Here is a 27,952-nt window from a genome sequence, read left to right as displayed (position 1 = left end):
GTGAGTTGGGGTGCTGCATAAAACCAGAGATTGAAATGAGCACAGATAAAGTTCCTTAAGTCAAATATGGAATAGACAAGAGCTACTCCTTGCTCAACGAAATGGACTCAACACCGCATATTAAACGCCTAAGAATGTACCTGACTAGTAAGTATCTTAAAACCTATGGATTGCTATGTCTCCAAAAGAGAATCAAGCATGTGTACAGGGGCATAAACGCAGCAGTGATAGGATTGGAGAGGTTCGGTGAGCAAATGAAGACCCTTTGAAGTCATATTGCATGGTACCCATTCCACGGGTCTCAACTCTCCAGGTTTAAGGTATTCTTCCTTCAGCTAAAACATGCATGTGGAACCCAAGTATGATCAACCATGTGAACGGGAGACGTGTTCAAATATGCCTCAGTTTTCCTCCCCTGGTACTCGGGTGCAACATTCCAGACGCTTTACTAACACTCTCCCCACTTGGAGAGTCAGCGCCTTTAACCTTCTGTTTGGCCCAGTTTGCAATTTCTGCGGAAGATGAACAGGAATAGTGAGAACAAATGAGAGGCTAGCTGGAGGTGTCTGGACGGGCAAATTATCCCTGAATATATTCAGGAAAAAAGGCATACGCCCTTTTTGGCCAACCAAGCAAGCTTGCAAAGGAAATCTGCACTACAATGAAGTCTCACTTCCCCCCGGTCAAAAGGGCCATCTGAAAAAAGTGTAAAATCCAGAAAGGCAGGACAGGCCATTGAGAACTGGGAGCCTTGTTATGCTGATGGGCGGGATGTAAATTGCCAACAGACACTTGGGAAAAGTGTATGGTGTTTCCTGAAACATCTAAAAAACAAAGCAACAGAGCCTAGGGCACTTCCACTTATGGTCCTATAGCTTAGGGAAATTAAAATCAAAAAGACACAGCCACCCCAAAGTTTGGAACGGCTCTGTTTACAAGAACCTCGTTTACAGTACAAGTTCAACATCGCAGAAAGTGAAAAATGGATAAAGAACTTGTGGTACTTACGTACAATGCAGTATCACTCAGCAATGAAATCTATGTCATCAGGACCGAAGCAGCATAATTAGTAGATTCAGGTACGATGATTCTAACTGAAATAAGTCACACAGAAAAAGAAACATCATAAGATATCACTAATACACGGAATGTAAACTTGGCTACACAGGAACTGAATTCCAAAACAGAAAAGGTTCTCAAATTTAGAAAACCAACTTATGCTTGCTTAAGGGGAAAGGTGAGTTGGGTTGCTGCATAAAACCAGAGATTGAAATGAGCACAGATAAAGTTCCTTAAGCCAAATATGGAATAGACAAGAGCTACTCCTTGCTCAACGAAATGGACTCAACACCGCATATTAAACGCCTAAGAATGTACCTGACTAGTAAGTATCTTAAAACCTATGGATTGCTATGTCTCCGAAAGAGAATCAAGCAGGTGTACAGGGGCATAAACGCAGCAGTGATAGGATTGGAGAGGTTCGGTGAGCAAATGAAGACCCTTTGAAGTCATATTGCATGGTACCCATTCCACGGGTTTCAACTACCCAGGTTTTAGGTATTCTTCCTTCAGCTAAAACATGCATTTGGAACCCAGAGTATGATCAACCATGTGATCGGGAGACGTGTTCAAATATGTCTCAGTTTTCCTCCCCTGGTACTCGGGTGCAACATTGCAGACGCTTTACTAACACTCTCCCCACTTGGAGAGTCAGCGCCTTTAACCTCCTGTTTGGCACAGTTTGCAATTTCTGCGGAAGATGAACAGGAATAGCGAGAACCAATGAGAGGCTAGCTGGAGGTGTCTGGACGGGCAAATTTAACTCTCATTTCGCAACAGGAAGAGGAAATAACCAAAGGCTCAGCGTTCCGTACCGGAACCAGTTTAGGGCCTGAAGCCATCCTGCGGTATTGCGGCCAGCTCAAAAGAAACCGAGTTGAAGAAAGGAGCTCAGGGGCACTGTAATTCACAAACCTGCAGTTATAAATGACAGCTATCGTCCAAAAATATACTGAAGTAAGGCTGCCAAGAGGACTTGAAAGCGGGGCAGAATTGCAGGAAACCGATTTCAGGAGGTAGACTGGAATTGCATTGAAAGCATAGGAAAAGAGGCAGAACGTCCACAATGATGCACTTGGCCAAAAAGGGCGTATGCGTTTTTTCCTGAATATATTCAGGAAAAAACGCATACGCCCTTTTTGGCCAACCAAGCAAGCTTGCAAAGGAAATCTGCACTACAATGAAGTCTCACTTCCCCCCGGTCAAAAGAGCCATCTGAAAAAAGTGTAAAATCCAGAAAGGCAGGACAGGCCATGGAGAACTGGGAGCCTTGTTATGCTGATGGGCGGGATGTAAATTGCCAACAACCACTCGGGAGAAGTGTATGGTGTTTCCTGAAACATCTAAAAAACAAAGCAACAGAACCTAGGGCACTTCCACTTATGGTCCTATAGCTTAGGGAAATTAAAATCAAAAAGACACAGCCACCCCAAAGTTTGGAACGGCTCTGTTTACAAGAACCTCGTTTACAGTACAAGTTCAACATCGCAGAAAGTGAAAAATGGATAAAGAAGTTGTGGTATTTACTTACAAAGCAATATCACTCAGCAATGAAATCTGTGTCATCAGGCCCTTAGCAGCACAATGAGTGGATTCAGGTATGATGATTCTAACTGAAATAAGTCACACAGAAAAAGAAACATCATAAGATATCAGTAATACACGGAATGTAAACTTGGCTACACAGGAACTGAATTACAGAACAGAACAGGGTCTCAAATTTAGAAAACCAACTTATTCTTGCTTAAGGGGAAAGGTGAGTTGGGGTGCTGCATAAAACCAGAGATTGAAATGAGCACAGATAAAGTTCCTTAAGCCAAATATGGAATAGACAAGAGCTACTCCTTGCTCAACGAAATGGACTCAACACCCCATATTAAACGCCTAAGAATGTACCTGACTAGTAAGTATCTTAAAACCTATGGATTGCTATGTCTCCGAAAGAGAATCAAGCATGTGTACAGGGGCATAAACGCAGCAGTGATAGGATTGGAGAGGTTCGGTGAGCAAATGAAGACCCTTTGAAGTCATATTGCATGGTACCCATTCCACAGGTTTCAACTACCCAGGTTTAAGGTATTCTTCCTTCAGCTAAAACATGCATGGGGAACCTAGAGTATGATCAACCATGTGATCGGGAGACGTGTTCAAATATGTCTCAGTTTTCCTCCCCTGGTACTCGGGTGCAACATTCCAGATGCTTTACTAACACTCTCCCCACTTGGAGAGTCAGTCCCTTTAACCTCCTGTTTGGCCCAGTTTCCAATTTCTGCGGAAGATGAACAGGAATAGTGAGAACCAATGAGAGGCTAGCTGGAGGTGTCTGGGACGGGCAAATTTAACTCTCATTTCCCACCAGGAAGAGGAATTAACCAAAGGCTCAGCATGCCGGGCCGGAACCAGATTAGGGCCTGAAGCCATCCTGCGGTGTTGCGGCCAGGTCACAAGAAAGCGAGTTGAAGAAAGGAGCTCAGGGGCACTGTAATTCACAAACCTGCAGAGTTATAAATGACAGCTATCGTCCAAAAATAGACTGAAGTAAGGCTGCCAAGAGGACTTGAAAGCGGGGCAGAATTGCAGGAAACCGATTTCAGGAGGTAGACTGGAATTGCATTGAAAGCATAGGAAAAGAGGCAGAACGTCCACAATGATGCACTTGGCCAAAAAGGGCGTATGCGTTTTTTCCTGAATATATTCAGGAAAAAACGCATACGCACTTTTTGGCCAACCAAGCAAGCTTGCAAAGGAAATCTGCACTACAATGAAGTCTCACTTCCCCCCGGTCAAAAGGGCCATCTGAAAAAAGTGTAAAATCCAGAAAGGCAGGACAGGCCATGGAGAAATGGGAGCCTTGTTATGCTGATGGGCGGGATGTAAATTGCCAACAGACACTCCGGAGAAGTGTATGGTGTTTCCTGAAACATCTAAAAAACAAAGCAACAGAGCCTAGGGCACTGCCACTTATGGTCCTATAGCTTAGGGAAATTAAAATAAAAAAGACACAGCCACCCCAAAGTTTGGAACGGCTCTGTTTACAAGAACCTCGTTTACAGTACAAGTTCAACATCGCAGAAAGTGAAAAATGGATAAAGAAGTTGTGGTATTTACTTACAAAGCAACATCACTCAGCAATGAAATCTATGTCATCAGGCCCTTAGCATCACAATGAGTGGATTCAGGTATGATGACTCTAACTGAAATAAGTCACACAGAAAAAGAAACATCATAAGATATCAGTAATACACGGAATGTAAACTTGGCTACACAGGAACTGAATTACAGAACAGAACAGTGTCTCAAATTTAGAAAACCAACTTATGCTTGCTTAAGGGGAAAGGTGAGTTGGGGTGCTGCATAAAACCAGAGATTGAAATGAGCACAGATAAAGTTCCTTAAGTCAAATATGGAATAGACAAGAGCTACTCCTTGCTCAACGAAATGGATTCAACACCGCATATTAAACGCCTAAGAATGTACCTGACTAGTAAGTATCTTAAAACCTATGGATTGCTATGTCTCCGAAAGAGAATCAAGCATGTGTACAGGGGCATAAACGCAGCAGTGATAGGATTGGAGAGGTTCGGTGAGCAAATGAAGACCCTTTGAAGTCATATTGCATGGTACCCATTACACGGGTCTTAACTCTCCAGGTTTAAGGTATTCTTCCTTCAGCTAAAACATGCATGTGGAACCCAAGTATGATCAACCATGTGAACGGGAGACGTGTTCAAATATGTCTCAGTTTTCCTCCCCTGGTACTCGGGTGCAACATTCCAGACGCTTTACTAACACTCTCCCCACTTGGAGAGTCAGCGCCTTTAACCTCCTGTTTGGCCCAGTTTGCAATTTCTGCGGAAGATGAACAGGAATAGCGAGAACCAATGAGAGGCTAGCTGGAGGTGTCTGGACGGGCAAATTTAACTCTCATTTCCCACGAAGAAGAGGAATTAACCAAAGGCTTAGCGTGCCGTTGCCAGAACCAGATTAGGGCCTGAAGCCATCCTGCGGTGTTGCGGCCAGGTCACAAGAAAGCGAGTTGAAGAAAGGAGCTCAGGGGCACTGTAATTCACAAACCTGCAGAGTTATAAATGACAGCTATCGTCCAAAAATATACTGAAGTAAGGCTGCCAAGAGGACTTGACAGCGGGGCAGAATTGCAGGAAACCGATTTCAGGAGGTAGACTGGAATTGCATTGAAAGCATAGGAAAAGAGGCAGAACGTCCACAATGATGCACTTGGCCAAAAAGGGCGTATGCGTTTTTTCCTGAATATATTCAGGAAAAAACGCATACGCCCTTTTTGGCCAACCAAGCAAGCTTGCAAAGGAAATCTGCACTACAATGAAGTCTCACTTCCCCCCGGTCAAAAGGGCCATCTGAAAAAAGTGTAAAATCCAGAAAGGCAGGACAGGCCATGGAGAACTGGGAGCCTTGTTATGCTGATGGGTGGGATGTAAATTGCCAACAACCACTCGGGAGAAGTGTATGGTGTTTCCTGAAACATCTAAAAAACAAAGCAACAGAACCTAGGGCACTTCCACTTATGGTCCTATAGCTTAGGGAAATTAAAATCAAAAAGACACAGCCACCCCAAAGTTTGGAACGGCTCTGTTTACAAGAACCTCGTTTACAGTACAAGTTCAACATCGCAGAAAGTGAAAAATGGATAAAGAAGTTGTGGTATTTACTTACAAAGCAATATCACTCAGCAATGAAATCTGTGTCATCAGGCCCTTAGCAGCACAATGAGTGGATTCAGGTATGATGATTCTAACTGAAATAAGTCACACAGAAAAAGAAACATCATAAGATATCAGTAATACACGGAATGTAAACTTGGCTACACAGGAACTGAATTACAGAACAGAACAGGGTCTCAAATTTAGAAAACCAACTTATTCTTGCTTAAGGGGAAAGGTGAGTTGGGGTGCTGCATAAAACCAGAGATTGAAATGAGCACAGATAAAGTTCCTTAAGCCAAATATGGAATAGACAAGAGCTACTCCTTGCTCAACGAAATGGACTCAACACCCCATATTAAACGCCTAAGAATGTACCTGACTAGTAAGTATCTTAAAACCTATGGATTGCTATGTCTCCGAAAGAGAATCAAGCATGTGTACAGGGGCATAAACGCAGCAGTGATAGGATTGGAGAGGTTCGGTGAGCAAATGAAGACCCTTTGAAGTCATATTGCATGGTACCCATTCCACGGGTTTCAACTACCCAGGTTTAAGGTATTCTTCCTTCAGCTAAAACATGCATGGGGAACCTAGAGTATGATCAACCATGTGATCGGGAGACGTGTTCAAATATGTCTCAGTTTTCCTCCCCTGGTACTCGGGTGCAACATTCCAGACGCTTTACTAACACTCTCCCCACTTGGAGAGTCAGCGCCTTTAACCTCCTGTTTGGCCCAGTTTGCAATTTCTGCGGAAGATGAACAGGAATAGTGAAAACCAATGAGAGGTTAGCTGGAGGTGTCTGGACGGGCAAATTTAACTCTCATTTCCCACCAGGAAGAGGAAATAACCAAAGGCTCAGCGTGCCGTACCGGAACCAGATTAGGGCCTGAAGCCATCCTGCGGTGTTGCGGCCAGGTCACAAGAAAGCGAGTTGAAGAAAGGAGCTCAGGGGCACTGTAATTCACAAACCTGCAGAGTTATAAATGACAGCTATCGTCCAAAAATAGACTGAAGTAAGGCTGCCAAGAGGACTTGAAAGCGGGGCAGAATTGCAGGAAACCGATTTCAGGAGGTAGACTGGAATTGCATTGAAAGCATAGGAAAAGAGGCAGAACGTCCACAATGATGCACTTGGCCAAAAAGGGCGTATGCGTTTTTTCCTGAATATATTCAGGAAAAAACGCATAGGCCCTTTTTGGCCAACCAAGCAAGCTTGCAAAGGAAATCTGCACTACAATGAAGTCTCACTTCCCCCCGGTCAAAAGGGCCATCTGAATAAAGTGTAAAATCCAGAAAGGCAGGACAGGCCATGGAGAACTGGGAGCCTTGTTATGCTGATGGGCGGGATGTAAATTGCCAACAGACACTCGGGAGAAGTGTATGGTGTTTCCTGAAACATCTAAGAAACAAAGCAACAGAGACTAGGGCACTGCCACTTATGGTCCTATAGCTTAGGGAAATTAAAATCAAAAAGACACAGCCACCCCAAAGTTTGGGACGCCTCTGTTTACAAGAACCTCGTTTACAGTACAAGTTCAACATCACAGAAAGTGAAAAATGGATAAAGAAGTTGTGGTATTTACTTACAAAGCAATATCACTCAGCAATGAAATCTATGTCATCAGGCCCTTAGCATCACAATGAGTGGATTCAGGTATGATGATTCTAACTGAAATAAGTCACACAGAAAAAGAAACATCATAAGATATCAGTAATACACGGAATGTAAACTTGGCTACACAGGAACTGAATTACGGAACAGAACAGGGTCTCAAATTTAGAAAACCAACTTATGCTTGCTTAAGGGTAAAGGTGAGTTGGGGTGCTGCATAAAACCAGAGATTGAAATGAGCACAGATAAAGTTCCTTAAGTCAAATATGGAATAGACAAGAGCTACTCCTTGCTCAACGAAATGGACTCAACACCGCATATTAAACGCCTAAGAATGTACCTGACTAGTAAGTATCTTAAAACCTATGGATTGCTATGTCTCCGAAAGAGAATCAAGCATGTGTACAGGGGCATAAACGCAGCAGTGATAGGATTGGAGAGGTTCGGTGAGCAAATGAAGACCCTTTGAAGTCATATTGCATGGTACCCATTACACGGGTCTCAACTCTCCAGGTTTAAGGTATTCTTCCTTCAGCTAAAACATGCATGTGGAACCCAAGTATGATCAACCATGTGAACGGGAGACGTGTTCAAATATGTCTCAGTTTTCCTCCCCTGGTACTCGGGTGCAACATTCCAGACGGTTTACTAACACTATCCCCACTTGGAGAGTCAGCGCCTTTAACCTCCTGTTTGGCCCAGTTTGCAATTTCTGCGGAAGATGAACAGGAATAGCGAGAACCAATGAGAGGCTAGCTGGAGGTGTCTGGACGGGCAAATTTAACTCTCATTTCCCACCAGGAAGAGGAATTAACCAAAGACTCAGCATGCCGGGCCGGAACCAGATTAGGGCCTGAAGCCATCCTGCGGTGTTGCGGCCAGCTCACAAGAAAGCAAGTTGAAGAAAGGAGCTCAGGGGCACTGTAATTCACAAACCTGCAGAGTTATAAATGACAGCTATCGTCCAAAAATAGACTGAAGTAAGGCTGCCAAGAGGACTTGAAAGCGGGGCAGAATTGCAGGAAACCGATTTCAGGAGGTAGACTGGAATTGCATTGAAAGCATAGGAAAAGAGGCAGAACGTCCACAATGATGCACTTGGCCAAAAAGGGCGTATGCGTTTTTTCCTGAATATATTCAGGAAAAAACGCATACGCCCTTTTTGGCCAACCAAGCAAGCTTGCAAAGGAAATCTGCACTACAATGAAGTCTCACTTCCCCCCGGTCAAAAGGGCCATATGAAAAAAGTGTAAAATCCAGAAAGGCAGGACAGGCCATGGAGAACTGGGAGCCTTGTTATGCTGATGGGTGGGATGTAAATTGCCAACAACCACTCGGGAGAAGTGTATGGTGTTTCCTGAAACATCTAAAAAACAAAGCAACAGAACCTAGGGCACTTCCACTTATGGTCCTATAGCTTAGGGAAATTAAAATCAAAAAGACACAGCCACCCCAAAGTTTGGAACGGCTCTGTTTACAAGAACCTCGTTTACAGTACAAGTTCAACATCGCAGAAAGTGAAAAATGGATAAAGAAGTTGTGGTATTTACTTACAAAGCAATATCACTCAGCAATGAAATCTGTGTCATCAGGCCCTTAGCAGCACAATGAGTGGATTCAGGTATGATGATTCTAACTGAAGTAAGTCACACAGAAAAAGAAACATCATAAGATATCACTAATACACGGAATGTAAACTTGGCTACACAGGAACTGAATTACAGAACAGAACAGGGTCTCAAATTTAGAAAACCAACTTATGCTTGCTTAAGGGTAAAGGTGAGTTGGGGTGCTGCATAAAACCAGAGATTGAAATGAGCACAGATAAAGTTCCTTAAGTCAAATATGGAATAGACAAGAGCTACTCCTTGCTCAACGAAATGGACTCAACACCGCATATTAAATACCTAAGAATGTACCTGACTAGTAAGTATCTTAAAACCTATGGATTGCTATGTCTCCGAAAGAGAATCAAGCATGTGTACAGGGGCATAAACGCAGCAGTGATAGTATTGGAGAGGTTCGGTGAGCAAATGAAGACCCTTTGAAGTCATATTGCATGATACCCATTACACGGGTCTTAACTCTCCAGGTTTAAGGTATTCTTCCTTCAGCTAAAACATGCATGTGGAACCCAAGTATGATCAACCATGTAAACGGGAGACGTGTTCAAATATGTCTCAGTTTTCCTCCCCTGGTACTCGGGTGCAACATTCCAGACGCTTTACAAACACTCTCCCCACTTGGAGAGTCAGCGCCTTTAACCTCCTGTTTGGCCCAGTTTGCAATTTCTGCGGAAGATGAACAGGAATAGCGAGAACCAATGAGAGACTAGCTGGAGGTGTCTGAACGGGCAAATTTAACTCTCATTTCCCACCAGGAAAAGGAAATAACCAATGGCTCAGCGTGCCGTGCCGGAACCAGATTAGGGCCTGAAGCCATCCTGCGGTGTTGCGGCCAGGTCACAAGAAAGCAAGTTGAAGAAAGGAGCTCAGGGGCACTGTAATTCACAAACCTGCAGAGTTATAAATGACAGCTATCGTCCAAAAAGAGACTGAAGTAAGGCTGCCAAGAGGACTTGAAAGCGGGGCAGAATTGCAGGAAACCGATTTCAGGAGGTAGACTGGAATTGCATTGAAAGCATAGGAAAAGAGGCAGAACGTCCACAATGATGCACTTGGCCAAAAAGGGCGTATTCGTTTTTTCCTGAATATATTCAGGAAAAAACGCATACGCCCTTTTTGGCCAACCAAGCAAGCTTGCAAAGGAAATCTGCACTACAATGAAGTCTCACTTCCCCCCGGTCAAAAGGGCCATCTGAAAAAAGTGTAAAATCCAGAAAGGCAGGACAGGCCATGGAGAACTGGGAGCCTTGTTATGCTGATGGGCGGGATGTTAATTGCCAACAACCACTCGGGAGAAGTGTATGGTGTTTCCTGAAACATCTAAAAAACAAAGCAACAGAACCTAGGGCACTTCCACTTATGGTCCTATAGCTTAGGGAAATTAAAATCAAAAACACACAGCCACCCCAAAGTTTGGGACGCCTCCGTTACAGAACCTCGTTTACCGTACAATTTCAATATCACAGAAAGTGAAAAATGGATAAAGAAGTTGTGGTATTTACTTACAAAGCAATATCACTCAGCAATGAAATCTGTGTCATCAGGCCCTTAGCAGCACAATGAGTGGATTCAGGTACGATGATTCTAACTGAAATAAGTCACACAGAAAAAGAAACATCATAAGATATCACTAATACACGGAATGTAAACTTGGCTACACAGGAACTGAATTACAGAACAGAACAGGGTCTCAAATTTAGAAAACCAACTTATGCTTGCTTAAGGGGAAAGGTGAGTTGGGGTGCTGCATAAAACCAGAGATTGAAATGAGCACAGATAAAGTTCCTTAAGTCAAATATGGAATAGACAAGAGCTACTCCTTGCTCAACGAAATGGACTCAACACCGCATATTAAACGCCTAAGAATGTACCTGACTAGTAAGTATCTTAAAACCTATGGATTGCTATGTCTCTGAAAGAGAATCAAGCATGTGTACAGGGGCATAAACGCAGCAGTGATAGGATTGGAGAGGTTCGGTGACCAAATGAAGACCCTTTGAAGTCATATTGCATGGTACCCATTTCACGGGTCTCAACTCTCCAGGTTTAAGGTATTCTTCCTTCAGCTAAAACATGCATGTGGAACCCAAGTATGATCAACCATGTGAACGGGAGACGTGTTCAAATATGTCTCAGTTTTCCTCCCCTGGTACTCGGGTGCAACATTCCAGACGCTTTACTAACACTCTCCCCACTTGGAGAGTCAGCGCCTTTAACATCCTGTTTGGCACAGTTTGCAATTTCTGCGGAAGATGAACAGGAATAGCGAGAACCAATGAGAGGCTAGCTGGAGGTGTCTGGACGGGCAAATTTAACTCTCATTTCCCACCAGGAAGAGGAAATAACCAAAGGCTCAGTGTGCCGTACCGGAACCAGATTAGGGCCTGAAGCCATCCTGTGGTGTTGCGGCCAGCTCAAAAGAAAGCGAGTTGAAGAAAGGAGCTCAGGGGCACTGTAATTCACAAACCTGCAGAGTTATAAATGATAGCTATCGTCCAAAAATAGACTGAAGTAAGGCTTCCAAGAGGACTTGAAAGTGGGGCAGAATTGCAGGAAACCGATTTCAGGAGGTAGACTGGAATTGCATTGAAAGCATAGGAAAAGAGGCAGAACGTCCACAATGATGCACTTGGCCAAAAAGGGCGTATGCGTTTTTTCCTGAATATATTCAGGAAAAAACGCATACGCCCTTTTTGGCCAACCAAGCAAGCTTGCAAAGGAAATCTGCACTACAATGAAGTCTCACTTCCCCCCGGTCAAAAGGGCCATCTGAAAAAAGTGTAAAATCCAGAAAGGCAGGACAGGCCATGGAGAACTGGGAGCCTTGTTATGCTGATGGGCGGGATGTAAATTGCCAACAGACACTCGGGAGAAGTGTATGGTGTTTCCTGAAACATCTAAAAAACAAAGCAACAGAGCCTAGGGCACTGCCACTTATGGTCCTATAGCTTAGGGAAATTAAAATCAAAAAGACACAGCCACCCCAAAGTTTGGAACGGCTCTGTTTACAAGAACCTCGTTTACAGTACAAGTTCAACATCGCAGAAAGTGAAAAATGGATAAAGAAGTTGTGGTATTTACTTACAAAGCAATATCACTCAGCAATGAAATCTGTGTCATCAGGCCGTTAGCAGCACAATGAGTGGATTCAGGTATGATGATTCTAACTGAAATAAGTCACACAGAAAAAGAAATATCAAAAGATATCAGTAATACACGGAATGGAAACTTGGCTACACAGGAACTGAATTACAGAACAGAACAGGGTCTCAAATTTAGAAAACCAACTTATTCTTGCTTAAGGGGAAAGGTGAGTTGGGGTGCTGCATAAAACCAGAGATTGAAATGAGCACAGATAAAGTTCCTTAAGCCAAATATGGAATAGACAAGAGCTACTCCTTGCTCAACGAAATGGACTCAACACCGCATATTAAACGCCTAAGAATGTACCTGAATAGTAAGTATCTTAAAACCTATGGATTGCTATGTCTCCGAAAGAGAATCAAGCATGTGTACAGGGGCATAAACGCAGCAGTGATAGGATTGGAGAGGTTCGGTGAGCAAATGAAGACCCTTTGAAGTCATATTGCATGGTACCCATTACACGGGTCTCAACTCTCCAGGTTTAAGGTATTCTTCCTTCAGCTAAAACATGCATGTGGAACCCAAGTATGATCAACCATGTGAACGGGAGATGTGTTCAAATATGTCTCAGTTTTCCTCCCCTGGTACTCGGGTGCAACATTCCAGACGCTTTACTAACACTCTCCCCACTTGGAGAGTCAGTCCCTTTAACCTCCTGTTTGGCCCAGTTTGCAATTTCTGTGGAAGATGAACAGGAATAGCGAGAACCAATGAGAGGCTAGCTGGAGGTGTCTGGACGGGCAAATTTAACTCTCATTTCCCACCAGGAAGAGGAATTAACCAAAGGCTCAGCATGCCGGGCCGGAACCAGATTAGGGCCTGAAGCCATCCTGCGGTGTTGCGGCCAGCTCACAAGAAAGCGAGTTGAAGAAAGGAGCTCAGGGGCACTGTAATTCACAAACCTGCAGAGTTATAAATGACAGCTATCGTCCAAAAATAGACTGAAGTAAGGCTGCCAAGAGGACTTGAAAGCGGGGCAGAATTGCAGGAAACCGATTTCAGGAGGTAGACTGGAATTGCATTGAAAGCATAGGAAAAGAGGCAGAACGTCCACAATGATGCACTTGGCCAAAAAGGGCGTATGCGTTTTTTCCTGAATATATTCAGGAAAAAACGCATACGCCCTTTTTGGCCAACCAAGCAAGCTTGCAAAGGAAATCTGCACTACAATGAAGTCTCACTTCCCCCCGGTCAAAAGGGCCATCTGAAAAAAGTGTAAAATCCAGAAAGGCAGGACAGGCCATGGAGAACTGGGAGCCTTGTTATGCTGATGGGCGGGATGTAAATTGCCAACAACCACTCGGGAGAAGTGTATGGTGTTTCCTGAAACATCTAAAAAACAAAGCAACAGAGCCTAGGGCACTTCCACTTATGGTCCTATAGCTTAGGGAAATTAAAATCAAAAAGACACAGCCACCCCAAAGTTTGGAACGGCTCTGTTTACAAGAACCTCGTTTACAGTACAAGTTCAACATCGCAGAAAGTGAAAAATGGATAAAGAAGTTGTGGTATTTACTTACAAAGCAATATCACTCAGCAATGAAATCTGTGTCATCAGGCCCTTAGCAGCACAATGAGTGGATTCAGGTATGATGATTCTAACTGAAATAAGTCACACAGAAAAAGAAATATCAAAAGATATCAGTAATACACGGAATGGAAACTTGGCTACACAGGAACTGAATTACAGAACAGAACAGGGTCTCAAATTTAGAAAACCAACTTATTCTTGCTTAAGGGGAAAGGTGAGTTGGGGTGCTGCATAAAACCAGAGATTGAAATGAGCACAGATAAAGTTCCTTAAGTCAAATATGGAATAGACAAGAGCTACTCCTTGCTCAACGAAATGGACTCAACACCCCATATTAAACGCCTAAGAATGTACCTGACTAGTAAGTATCTTAAAACCTATGGATTGCTATGTCTCCGAAAGAGAATCAAGCATGTGTACAGGGGCATAAACGCAGCAGTGATAGGATTGGAGAGGTTCGGTGAGCAAATGAAGACCCTTTGAAGTCATATTGCATGGTACCCATTACACGGGTCTTAACTCTCCAGGTTTAAGGTATTCTTCCTTCAGCTAAAACATGCATGTGGAACCCAAGTATGATCAACCATGTGAACGGGAGACGTGTTCAAATATGTCTCAGTTTTCCTCCCCTGGTACTCGGGTGCAACATTCCAGACGCTTTACTAACACTCTCCCCACTTGGAGAGTCAGTGCCTTTAACCTCCTGTTTGGCCCAGTTTGCAATTTCTGCGGAAGATGAACAGGAATAGCGAGAACCAATGAGAGACTAGCTGGAGGTGTCTGGACGGGCAAATTTAACTCTCATTTCCCACCAGGAAGAGGAAATAACCAAAGGCTCAGCATGCCGTGCCGGAACCAGATTAGGGCCTGAAGCCATCCTGCGGTGTTGCGGCCAGGTCACAAGAAAGCGAGTTGAAGAAAGGAGCTCAGGGGCACTCTAATTCACAGACCTGCAGAGTTATAAATGACAGCTATCGTCCAAAAATAGACTGAAGTAAGGCTGCCAAGAGGACTTGAAAGCGGGGCAGAATTGCAGGAAACCGATTTCAGGAGGTAGACTGGAATTGCATTGAAAGCATAGGAAAAGAGGCAAAACGTCCACAATGATGCACTTGGCCAAAAAGGGCGTATGCGTTTTTTCCTGAATATATTCAGGAAAAAACGCATACGCCCTTTTTGGCCAACCAAGCAAGCTTGCAAAGGAAATCTGCACTACAATGAAGTCTCACTTCCCCCCAGTCAAAAGGGCCATCTGAAAAAAGTGTAAAATCCAGAAAGGCAGGACAGGCCATGGAGAACTGGGAGCCTTGTTATGCTGATGGGCGGGATGTAAATTGCCAACAGACACTCGGGAGAAGTGTATGGTGTTTCCTGAAACATCTAAAAAACAAAGCAACAGAGCCTAGGGCACTGCCACTTATGGTCCTATAGCTTAGGGAAATTAAAATCAAAAAGACACAGCCACCCCAAAGTTTGGAACGGCTCTGTTTACAAGAACCTCGTTTACAGTACAAGTTCAACATCGCAGAAAGTGAAAAATGGATAAAGAAGTTGTGGTATTTACTTACAAAGCAATATCACTCAGCAATGAAATCTGTGTCATCAGGCCCTTAGCAGCACAATGAGTGGATTCAGGTATGATGATTCTAACTGAAATAAGTCACACAGAAAAAGAAACATCATAAGATATCAGTAATACACGGAATGTAAACTTGGCTACACAGGAACTGAATTACAGAACAGAACAGGGTCTCAAATTTAGAAAACCAACTTATTCTTGCTTAAGGGTAAAGGTGAGTTGGGGTGCTGCATAAAACCAGAGATTGAAATGAGCACAGATAAAGTTCCTTAAGCCAAATATGGAATAGACAAGAGCTACTCCTTGCTCAACGAAATGGACTCAACACCCCGTATTAAACGCCTAAGAATGTACCTGACTTGTAAGTATCTTAAAACCTATGGATTGCTATGTCTCCGAAAGAGAATCAAGCATGTGTACAGGGGCATAAACGCAGCAGTGATAGGATTGGAGAGGTTCGGTGAGCAAATGAAGACCCTTTGAAGTCATATTGCATGGTACCCATTCCACGGGTTTCAACTACCCAGGTTTAAGGTATTCTTCCTTCAGCTAAAACATGCATGTGGAACCTAGAGTATGATCAACCATGTGATCGGGAGACGTGTTCAAATATGTCTCAGTTTTCCTCCCCTGGTACTCGGGTGCAACATTCCAGACGCTTTACTAACCCTCTCCCCACTTGGAGAGTCAGTCCCTTTAACCTCCTGTTTGGCCCAGTTTGCAATTTCTGCGGAAGATGAACAGGAATAGCGAGAACCAATGAGAGGCTAGCTGGAGGTGTCTGGACGGGCAAATTTAACTCTCATTTCCCACCAGGAAGAGGAATTAACCAAAGGCTCAGCATGCCGGGCCGGAACCAGATTAGGGCCTGAAGCCATCCTGCGGTGTTGCGGCCAGGTCACAAGAAAGCGAGTTGAAGAAAGGAGCTCAGGGGCACTGTAATTCACAAACCTGCAGAGTTATAAATGACAGCTATCGTCCAAAAATAGACTGAAGTAAGGCTGCCAAGAGGACTTGAAAGCGGGGCAGAATTGCAGGAAACCGATTTCAGGAGGTAGACTGGAATTGCATTGAAAGCATAGGAAAAGAGGCAGAACGTCCACAATGATGCACTTGGCCAAAAAGGGCGTATGCGTTTTTTCCTGAATATATTCAGGAAAAAACGCATACGCCCTTTTTGGCCAACCAAGCAAGCTTGCAAAGGAAATCTGCACTACAATGAAGTCTCACTTCCCCCCGGTCAAAAGGGCCATCTGAAAAAAGTGTAAAATCCAGAAAGGCAACAGGCCATTGAGAACTGGGAGCCTTGTTATGCTGATGGGCGGGATGTAAATTGCCAACAGACACTTGGGAGAAGTGTATGGTGTTTCCTGAAACATCTAAAAAACAAAGCAACAGAGCCTAGGGCACTTCCACTTATGGTCCTATAGCTTAGGGAAATAAAAATCAAAAAGACACAGCCACCCCAAAGTTTGGGACGCCTCTGTTTACAAGACCCTCGTTTACAGTACAAGTTCAACATCGCAGAAAGTGAAAAATGGATAAAGAAGTTGTGGTATTCACTTACAAAGCAATATCACTCAGCAATGAAATCTATGTCATCAGGCCCTTAGCAGCACAATGAGTGGATTCAGGTATGATGATTCTAACTGAAATAAGTCACACAGAAAAAGAAACATCATAAGATATCAATAATACACGGAATGGAAACTTGGCTACACAGGAACTGAATTACAGAACAGAACAGGGTCTCAAATTTAGAAAACCAACTTATGCTTGCTTAAGGGTAAAGGTGAGTTGGGGTGCTGCATAAAACCAGAGATTGAAATGAGCACAGATAAAGTTCCTTAGGCCAAATATGGAATAGACAAGAGCTACTCCTTGCTCAACGAAATGGACTCAACACCCCATATTAAACGCCTAAGAATGTACCTGACTAGTAAGTATCGTAAAACCTATGGATTGCTATGTCTCCAAAAGAGAATCAAGCATGTGTACAGGGGCATAAACGCAGCAGTGATAGGATTGGAGAGGTTCGGTGAGCAAATGAAGACCCTTTGAAGTCATATTGCATGGTACCCATTACACGGGTCTCAACTCTCCAGGTTTAAGGTATTCTTCCTTCAGCTAAAACATGCATGTGGAACCCAACTATGATCAACCATGTGAACGGGAGACGTGTTCAAATATGTCTCAGTTTTCCTCCCCTGGTACTCGGGTGCGACATTCCAGACGCTTTACTAACACTCTCCCCACTTGGAGAGTCAGCGCCTTTAACCTCCTGTTTGGCCCAGTTTGCAATTTCTGCGGAAGATGAACAGGAATAGCGAGAACCAATGAGAGACTAGCTGGAGGTGTCTGGACGGGCAAATTTAACTCTCATTTCCCACCAGGAAGAGGAAATAACCAAAGGCTCAGCGTGCCGTACCGGAACCAGATTAGGGCCTGAAGCCATCCTGCGGTGTTGAGGCCAGCTCAAAAGAAAGCGAGTTGAAGAAAGGAGCTCAGGGGCACTGTAATTCACAAACCTGCAGAGTTATAAATGACAGCTATCGTCCAAAAATAGACTCAAGTAAGGCTGCCAAGAGGACTTGAAAGCGGGACAGAATTGCAGGAAACCGATTTCAGGAGGTAGACTGGAATTGCATTGAAAGCATAGGAAAAGAGGCAGAACGTCCACAATGATGCACTTGGCCAAAAAGGGCGTATGCGTTTTTTCCTGAATATATTCAGGAAAAAACGCATACGCCCTTTTTGGCCAACCAAGCAAGCTTGCAAAGGAAATCTGCACTACAATGAAGTCTCACTTACCCCCGGTCAAAAGGGCCATCTGAAAAAAGTGTAAAATCCAGAAAGGCAGGACAGGCCATGGAGAACTGGGAGCCTTGTTATGCTGATGGGCGGGATGTAAATTGCCAACAACCACTCGGGAGAAGTGTATGGTGTTTCCTGAAACATCTAAAAAACAAAGCAACAGAACCTAGGGCACTTCCACTTATGGTCCTATAGCTTAGGGAAATTAAAATCAAAAAGGCACAGCCACCCCAAAGTTTGGAACGGCTCTGTTTACAAGAACCTCGTTTACAGTACAAGTTCAACATCGCAGAAAGTGAAAAATGGATAAAGAAGTTGTGGTATTTACTTACAAAGCAATATCACTCAGCAATGAAATCTGTGTCATCAGGCCCTTAGCAGCACAATGAGTGGATTCAGGTATGATGATTCTAACTGAAATAAGTCACACAGAAAAAGAAACATCATAAGATATCAGTAATACACGGAATGTAAACTTGGCTACACAGGAACTGAATTACAGAACAGAACAGGGTCTCAAATTTAGAAAACCAACTTATTCTTGCTTAAGGGTAAAGGTGAGTTGGGGTGCTGCATAAAACCAGAGATTGAAATGAGCACAGATAAAGTTCCTTAAGCCAAATATGGAATAGACAAGAGCTACTCCTTGCTCAACGAAATGGACTCAACACCCCGTATTAAACGCCTAAGAATGTACCTGACTTGTAAGTATCTTAAAACCTATGGATTGCTATGTCTCCGAAAGAGAATCAAGCATGTGTACAGGGGCATAAACGCAGCAGTGATAGGATTGGAGAGGTTCGGTGAGCAAATGAAGACCCTTTGAAGTCATATTGCATGGTACCCATTCCACGGGTTTCAACTACCCAGGTTTAAGGTATTCTTCCTTCAGCTAAAACATGCATGTGGAACCTAGAGTATGATCAACCATGTGATCGGGAGACGTGTTCAAATATGTCTCAGTTTTCCTCCCCTGGTACTCGGGTGCAACATTCCAGACGCTTTACTAACCCTCTCCCCACTTGGAGAGTCAGTCCCTTTAACCTCCTGTTTGGCCCAGTTTGCAATTTCTGCGGAAGATGAACAGGAATAGCGAGAACCAATGAGAGGCTAGCTGGAGGTGTCTGGACGGGCAAATTTAACTCTCATTTCCCACCAGGAAGAGGAATTAACCAAAGGCTCAGCATGCCGGGCCGGAACCAGATTAGGGCCTGAAGCCATCCTGCGGTGTTGCGGCCAGGTCACAAGAAAGCGAGTTGAAGAAAGGAGCTCAGGGGCACTGTAATTCACAAACCTGCAGAGTTATAAATGACAGCTATCGTCCAAAAATAGACTGAAGTAAGGCTGCCAAGAGGACTTGAAAGCGGGGCAGAATTGCAGGAAACCGATTTCAGGAGGTAGACTGGAATTGCATTGAAAGCATAGGAAAAGAGGCAGAACGTCCACAATGATGCACTTGGCCAAAAAGGGCGTATGCATTTTTTCCTGAATATATTCAGGAAAAAACGCATACGCCCTTTTTGGCCAACCAAGCAAGCTTGCAAAGGAAATCTGCACTACAATGAAGTCTCACTTCCCCCCGGTCAAAAGGGCCATCTGAAAAAAGTGTAAAATCCAGAAAGGCAACAGGCCATTGAGAACTGGGAGCCTTGTTATGCTGATGGGCGGGATGTAAATTGCCAACAGACACTTGGGAGAAGTGTATGGTGTTTCCTGAAACATCTAAAAAACAAAGCAACAGAGCCTAGGGCACTTCCACTTATGGTCCTATAGCTTAGGGAAATTAAAATCAAAAAGACACAGCCACCCCAAAGTTTGGGACGCCTCTGTTTACAAGACCCTCGTTTACAGTACAAGTTCAACATCGCAGAAAGTGAAAAATGGATAAAGAAGTTGTGGTATTCACTTACAAAGCAATATCACTCAGCAATGAAATCTATGTCATCAGGCCCTTAGCAGCACAATGAGTGGATTCAGGTATGATGATTCTAACTGAAATAAGTCACACAGAAAAAGAAACATCATAAGATATCAGTAATACACGGAATGGAAACTTGGCTACACAGGAACTGAATTACAGAACAGAACAGGGTCTCAAATTTAGAAAACCAACTTATGCTTGCTTAAGGGTAAAGGTGAGTTGGGGTGCTGCATAAAACCAGAGATTGAAATGAGCACAGATAAAGTTCCTTAGGCCAAATATGGAATAGACAAGAGCTACTCCTTGCTCAACGAAATGGACTCAACACCCCATATTAAACGCCTAAGAATGTACCTGACTAGTAAGTATCGTAAAACCTATGGATTGCTATGTCTCCAAAAGAGAATCAAGCATGTGTACAGGGGCATAAACGCAGCAGTGATAGGATTGGAGAGGTTCGGTGAGCAAATGAAGACCCTTTGAAGTCATATTGCATGGTACCCATTACACGGGTCTCAACTCTCCAGGTTTAAGGTATTCTTCCTTCAGCTAAAACATGCATGTGGAACCCAACTATGATCAACCATGTGAACGGGAGACGTGTTCAAATATGTCTCAGTTTTCCTCCCCTGGTACTCGGGTGCGACATTCCAGACGCTTTACTAACACTCTCCCCACTTGGAGAGTCAGCGCCTTTAACCTCCTGTTTGGCCCAGTTTGCAATTTCTGCGGAAGATGAACAGGAATAGCGAGAACCAATGAGAGACTAGCTGGAGGTGTCTGGACGGGCAAATTTAACTCTCATTTCCCACCAGGAAGAGGAAATAACCAAAGGCTCAGCGTGCCGTACCGGAACCAGATTAGGGCCTGAAGCCATCCTGCGGTGTTGAGGCCAGCTCAAAAGAAAGCGAGTTGAAGAAAGGAGCTCAGGGGCACTGTAATTCACAAACCTGCAGAGTTATAAATGACAGCTATCGTCCAAAAATAGACTGAAGTAAGGCTGCCAAGAGGACTTGAAAGCGGGACAGAATTGCAGGAAACCGATTTCAGGAGGTAGACTGGAATTGCATTGAAAGCATAGGAAAAGAGGCAGAACGTCCACAATGATGCACTTGGCCAAAAAGGGCGTATGCGTTTTTTCCTGAATATATTCAGGAAAAAACGCATACGCCCTTTTTGGCCAACCAAGCAAGCTTGCAAAGGAAATCTGCACTACAATGAAGTCTCACTTACCCCCGGTCAAAAGGGCCATCTGAAAAAAGTGTAAAATCCAGAAAGGCAGGACAGGCCATGGAGAACTGGGAGCCTTGTTATGCTGATGGGCGGGATGTAAATTGCCAACAACCACTCGGGAGAAGTGTATGGTGTTTCCTGAAACATCTAAAAAACAAAGCAACAGAACCTAGGGCACTTCCACTTATGGTCCTATAGCTTAGGGAAATTAAAATCAAAAAGGCACAGCCACCCCAAAGTTTGGAACGGCTCTGTTTACAAGAACCTCGTTTACAGTACAAGTTCAACATCGCAGAAAGTGAAAAATGGATAAAGAAGTTGTGGTATTTACTTACAAAGCAATATCACTCAGCAATGAAATCTGTGTCATCAGGCCCTTAGCAGCACAATGAGTGGATTCAGGTATGATGATTCTAACTGAAATAAGTCACACAGAAAAAGAAACATCATAAGATATCAGTAATACACGGAATGTAAACTTGGCTACACAGGAACTGAATTACAGAACAGAACAGGGTCTCAAATTTAGAAAACCAACTTATTCTTGCTTAAGGGTAAAGGTGAGTTGGGGTGCTGCATAAAACCAGAGATTGAAATGAGCACAGATAAAGTTCCTTAAGCCAAATATGGAATAGACAAGAGCTACTCCTTGCTCAACGAAATGGACTCAACACCCCGTATTAAACGCCTAAGAATGTACCTGACTTGTAAGTATCTTAAAACCTATGGATTGCTATGTCTCCGAAAGAGAATCAAGCATGTGTACAGGGGCATAAACGCAGCAGTGATAGGATTGGAGAGGTTCGGTGAGCAAATGAAGACCCTTTGAAGTCATATTGCATGGTACCCATTCCACGGGTTTCAACTACCCAGGTTTAAGGTATTCTTCCTTCAGCTAAAACATGCATGTGGAACCTAGAGTATGATCAACCATGTGATCGGGAGACGTGTTCAAATATGTCTCAGTTTTCCTCCCCTGGTACTCGGGTGCAACATTCCAGACGCTTTACTAACCCTCTCCCCACTTGGAGAGTCAGTCCCTTTAACCTCCTGTTTGGCCCAGTTTGCAATTTCTGCGGAAGATGAACAGGAATAGCGAGAACCAATGAGAGGCTAGCTGGAGGTGTCTGGACGGGCAAATTTAACTCTCATTTCCCACCAGGAAGAGGAATTAACCAAAGGCTCAGCATGCCGGGCCGGAACCAGATTAGGGCCTGAAGCCATCCTGCGGTGTTGCGGCCAGGTCACAAGAAAGCGAGTTGAAGAAAGGAGCTCAGGGGCACTGTAATTCACAAACCTTCAGAGTTATAAATGACAGCTATCGTCCAAAAATAGACTGAAGTAAGGCTGCCAAGAGGACTTGAAAGCGGGGCAGAATTGCAGGAAACCGATTTCAGGAGGTAGACTGGAATTGCATTGAAAGCATAGGAAAAGAGGCAGAACGTCCACAATGATGCACTTGGCCAAAAAGGGCGTATGCGTTTTTTCCTGAATATATTCAGGAAAAAACGCATACGCCCTTTTTGGCCAACCAAGCAAGCTTGCAAAGGAAATCTGCACTACAATGAAGTCTCACTTCCCCCCGGTCAAAAGGGCCATCTGAAAAAAGTGTAAAATCCAGAAAGGCAACAGGCCATTGAGAACTGGGAGCCTTGTTATGCTGATGGGCGGGATGTAAATTGCCAACAGACACTTGGGAGAAGTGTATGGTGTTTCCTGAAACATCTAAAAAACAAAGCAACAGAGCCTAGGGCACTTCCACTTATGGTCCTATAGCTTAGGGAAATTAAAATCAAAAAGACACAGCCACCCCAAAGTTTGGAACGGCTCTGTTTACAAGAACCTCGTTTACAGTACAAGTTCAACATCGCAGAAAGTGAAAAATGGATAAAGAAGTTGTGGTATTTACTTACAAAGCAATATCACTCAGCAATGAAATCTGTGTCATCAGGCCCTTAGCAGCACAATGAGTGGATTCAGGTATGATGATTCTAACTGAAATAAGTCACACAGAAAAAGAAATATCAAAAGATATCAGTAATACACGGAATGGAAACTTGGCTACACAGGAACTGAATTACAGAACAGAACAGGGTCTCAAATTTAGAAAACCAACTTATTCTTGCTTAAGGGGAAAGGTGAGTTGGGGTGCTGCATAAAACCAGAGATTGAAATGAGCACAGATAAAGTTCCTTAAGCCAAATATGGAATAGACAAGAGCTACTCCTTGCTCAACGAAATGGACTCAACACCCCATATTAAACGCCTAAGAATGTACCTGACTAGTAAGTATCTTAAAACCTATGGATTGCTATGTCTCCGAAAGAGAATCAAGCATGTGTACAGGGGCATAAACGCAGCAGTGATAGGATTGGAGAGGTTCGGTGAGCAAATGAAGACCCTTTGAAGTCATATTGCATGGTACCCATTCCACGGGTTTCAACTACCCAGGTTTAAGGTATTCTTCCTTCAGCTAAAACATGCATGTGGAACCTACAGTATGATCAACCATGTGATTGGGAGACGTGTTCAAATATGTCTCAGTTTTCCTCCCCTGGTACTCGGGTGCAACATTCCAGATGCTTTACTAACACTCTCCCCACTTGGAGAGTCAGCGCCTTTAACCTCCTGTTTGGCCCAATTTGCAATTTCTGCGGAAGATGAACAGGAATAGCGAGAACCAATGAGAGACTAGCTGGAGGTGTCTGGACGGGCAAATTTAACTCTCATTTCCCACCAGGAAGAGGAAATAACCAAAGGCTCAGCGTGCCGTGCCGGAACCAGATTAGGGCCTGAAGCCATCCTGCGGTGTTGCGGCCAGGTCACAAGAAAGCGAGTTGAAGAAAGGAGCTCAGGGGCACTGTAATTCACAAACCTGCAGAGTTATAAATGACAGCTATCGTCCAAAAATAGACTGAAGTTAGGCTGCCAAGAGGACTTGAAAGCGGGGCAGAATTGCAGGAAACCGATTTCAGGAGGTAGACTGGAATTGCATTGAAAGCATAGGAAAAGAGGCAGAACGTCCACAATGATGCACTTGGCCAAAAAGGGCGTATGCGTTTTTTCCTGAATATATTCAGGAAAAAACGCATACGCCCTTTTTGGCCAACCAAGCAAGCTTGCAAAGGAAATCTGCACTACAATGAAGTCTCACTTCCCCCCAGTCAAAAGGGCCATCTGAAAAAAGTGTAAAATCCAGAAAGGCAGGACAGGCCATGGAGAACTGGGAGCCTTGCTATGCTGAGGGGCGGGATGTAAATTGCCAACAGACACTCGGGAGAAGTGTATGGTGTTTCCTGAAACATCTAAAAAACAAAGCAACAGAGCCTAGGGCACTTCCACTTATGGTCCTATAGCTTAGGGAAATTAAAATCAAAAAGACACAGCCACCCCAAAGTTTGGGACGCCTCTGTTTACAAGAACCTCGTTTACAGTACAAGTTCAACATCGCAGAAAGTGAAAAAAGGATAAAGAAGTTGTGGTATTTACTTACAAAGCAATATCACTCCGCAATGAAATCTATGTCATCAGGCCCTTAACATCACAATGAGTGGATTCAGGTATGATGATTCTAACTGAAATAAGTCACACAGAAAAAGAAACATCATAAGATATCAGTAATACACGGAATGTAAACTTGGCTACACAGAAACTGAATTACAGAACAGAACAGGGTCTCAAATTTAGAAAACCAACTTATGCTTGCTTAAGGGTAAAGGTGAGTTGGGGTGCTGCATAAAACCAGAGATTGAAATGAGCACAGATAAAGTTCCTTAAGTCAAATATGGAATAGACAAGAGCTACTCCTTGCTCAACGAAATGGACTCAACACCGCATATTAAACGCCTAAGAATGTACCTGACTAGTAAGTATCTTAAAACCTATGGATTGCTATGTCTCCGAAAGAGAATCAAGCATGTGTACAGGGGCATAAACGCAGCAGTGATAGGATTGGAGAGGTTCGGTGAGCAAATGAAGACCCTTTGAAGTCATATTGCATGGTACCCATTACACGGGTCTTAACTCTCCAGGTTTAAGGTATTCTTCCTTCAGCTAAAACATGCATGTGGAACCCAAGTATGATCAACCATGTGAACGGGAGACGTGTTCAAATATGTCTCAGTTTTCCTCCCCTGGTACTCGGGTGCAACATTCCAGACGCTTTACTAACACTCTCCCCACTTGGAGAGTCAGTGCCTTTAACCTCCTGTTTGGCCCAGTTTGCAATTTCTGCGGAAGATGAACAGGAATAGCGAGAACCAATGAGAGACTAGCTGGAGGTGTCTGGACGGGCAAATTTAACTCTCATTTCCCACCAGGAAGAGGAAATAACCAAAGGCTCAGCATGCCGTGCCGGAACCAGATTAGGGCCTGAAGCCATCCTGCGGTGTTGCGGCCAGGTCACAAGAAAGCGAGTTGAAGAAAGGAGCTCAGGGGCACTCTAATTCACAGACCTGCAGAGTTATAAATGACAGCTATCGTCCAAAAATAGACTGAAGTAAGGCTGCCAAGAGGACTTGAAAGCGGGGCAGAATTGCAGGAAACCGATTTCAGGAGGTAGACTGGAATTGCATTGAAAGCATAGGAAAAGAGGCAGAACGTCCACAATGATGCACTTGGCCAAAAAGGGCGTATGCGTTTTTTCCTGAATATATTCAGGAAAAAACGCATACGCCCTTTTTGGCCAACCAAGCAAGCTTGCAAAGGAAATCTGCACTACAATGAAGTCTCACTTCCCCCCAGTCAAAAGGGCCATCTGAAAAAAGTGTAAAATCCAGAAAGGCAGGACAGGCCATGGAGAACTGGGAGCCTTGTTATGCTGATGGGCGGGATGTAAATTGCCAACAGACACTCGGGAGAAGTGTATGGTGTTTCCTGAAACATCTAAAAAACAAAGCAACAGAGCCTAGGGCACTGCCACTTATGGTCCTATAGCTTAGGGAAATTAAAATCAAAAAGACACAGCCACCCCAAAGTTTGGAACGGCTCTGTTTACAAGAACCTCGTTTACAGTACAAGTTCAACATCGCAGAAAGTGAAAAATGGATAAAGAAGTTGTGGTATTTACTTACAAAGCAATATCACTCAGCAATGAAATCTGTGTCATCAGGCCCTTAGCAGCACAATGAGTGGATTCAGGTATGATGATTCTAACTGAAATAAGTCACACAGAAAAAGAAACATCATAAGATATCAGTAATACACGGAATGTAAACTTGGCTACACAGGAACTGAATTACAGAACAGAACAGGGTCTCAAATTTAGAAAACCAACTTATTCTTGCTTAAGGGTAAAGGTGAGTTGGGGTGCTGCATAAAACCAGAGATTGAAATGAGCACAGATAAAGTTCCTTAAGCCAAATATGGAATAGACAAGAGCTACTCCTTGCTCAACGAAATGGACTCAACACCCCGTATTAAACGTCTAAGAATGTACCTGACTTGTAAGTATCTTAAAACCTATGGATTGCTATGTCTCCGAAAGAGAATCAAGCATGTGTACAGGGGCATAAACGCAGCAGTGATAGGATTGGAGAGGTTCGGTGAGCAAATGAAGACCCTTTGAAGTCATATTGCATGGTACCCATTCCACGGGTTTCAACTACCCAGGTTTAAGGTATTCTTCCTTCAGCTAAAACATGCATGTGGAACCTAGAGTATGATCAACCATGTGATCGGGAGACGTGTTCAAATATGTCTCAGTTTTCCTCCCCTGGTACTCGGGTGCAACATTCCAGACGCTTTACTAACCCTCTCCCCACTTGGAGAGTCAGTCCCTTTAACCTCCTGTTTGGCCCAGTTTGCAATTTCTGCGGAAGATGAACAGGAATAGCGAGAACCAATGAGAGGCTAGCTGGAGGTGTCTGGACGGGCAAATTTAACTCTCATTTCCCACCAGGAAGAGGAATTAACCAAAGGCTCAGCGTGCCGTGCCGGAACCAGATTAGGGCCTGAAGCCATCCTGCGGTGTTGCGGCCAGGTCACAAGAAAGCGAGTTGAAGAAAGGAGCTCAGGGGCACTGTAATTCAGAAACCTGCAGAGTTATAAATGACAGCTATCGTCCAAAAATAGACTGAAGTAAGGCTGCCAAGAGGACTTGAAAGCGGGGCAGAATTGCAGGAAACCGATTTCAGGAGGTAGACTGGAATTGCATTGAAAGCATAGGAAAAGAGGCAGAACGTCCACAATGATGCACTTGGCCAAAAAGGGCGTATGCGTTTTTTCCTGAATATATTCAGGAAAAAACGCATACGCCCTTTTTGGCCAACCAAGCAAGCTTGCAAAGGAAATCTGCACTACAATGAAGTCTCACTTCCCCCCGGTCAAAAGGGCCATCTGAAAAAAGTGTAAAATCCAGAAAGGCAACAGGCCATTGAGAACTGGGAGCCTTGTTATGCTGATGGGCGGGATGTAAATTGCCAACAGACACTTGGGAGAAGTGTATGGTGTTTCCTGAAACATCTAAAAAACAAAGCAACAGAGCCTAGGGCACTTCCACTTATGGTCCTATAGTTTAGGGAAATTAAAATCAAAAAGACACAGCCACCCCAAAGTTTGGGACGCCTCTGTTTACAAGACCCTCGTTTACAGTACAAGTTCAACATCGCAGAAAGTGAAAAATGGATAAAGAAGTTGTGGTATTCACTTACAAAGCAATATCACTCAGCAATGAAATCTATGTCATCAGGCCCTTAGCAGCACAATGAGTGGATTCAGGTATGATGATTCTAACTGAAATAAGTCACACA

General features: G+C 43.9%; 1 long non-coding RNA gene across 3 annotated transcripts in view; it reads right to left on the bottom strand.

Moving 5' to 3' along the window:
* Window positions 1-27,952, bottom strand: part of LOC307181407 — a 428,825-nt gene that overhangs the window by 228,157 nt on the left and 172,716 nt on the right. For all 3 annotated transcript variants that reach the window (XR_013826688.1, XR_013826689.1, XR_013826690.1), the window contains exon 3: window positions 4,168-4,249. This is a non-coding gene — a long non-coding RNA (uncharacterized lncRNA). The remainder of the gene's footprint in view (window positions 1-4,167; window positions 4,250-27,952) is intronic.

This window comes from Stenella coeruleoalba, assembly GCF_951394435.1.
Source record: "Stenella coeruleoalba genome assembly, contig: scaffold_179, whole genome shotgun sequence".
Lineage (NCBI taxonomy): Eukaryota > Metazoa > Chordata > Mammalia > Artiodactyla > Delphinidae > Stenella > Stenella coeruleoalba.
Note: the sequence above shows the minus strand (reverse complement) of the source record. Positions and strands in the feature narration are given on the sequence as shown.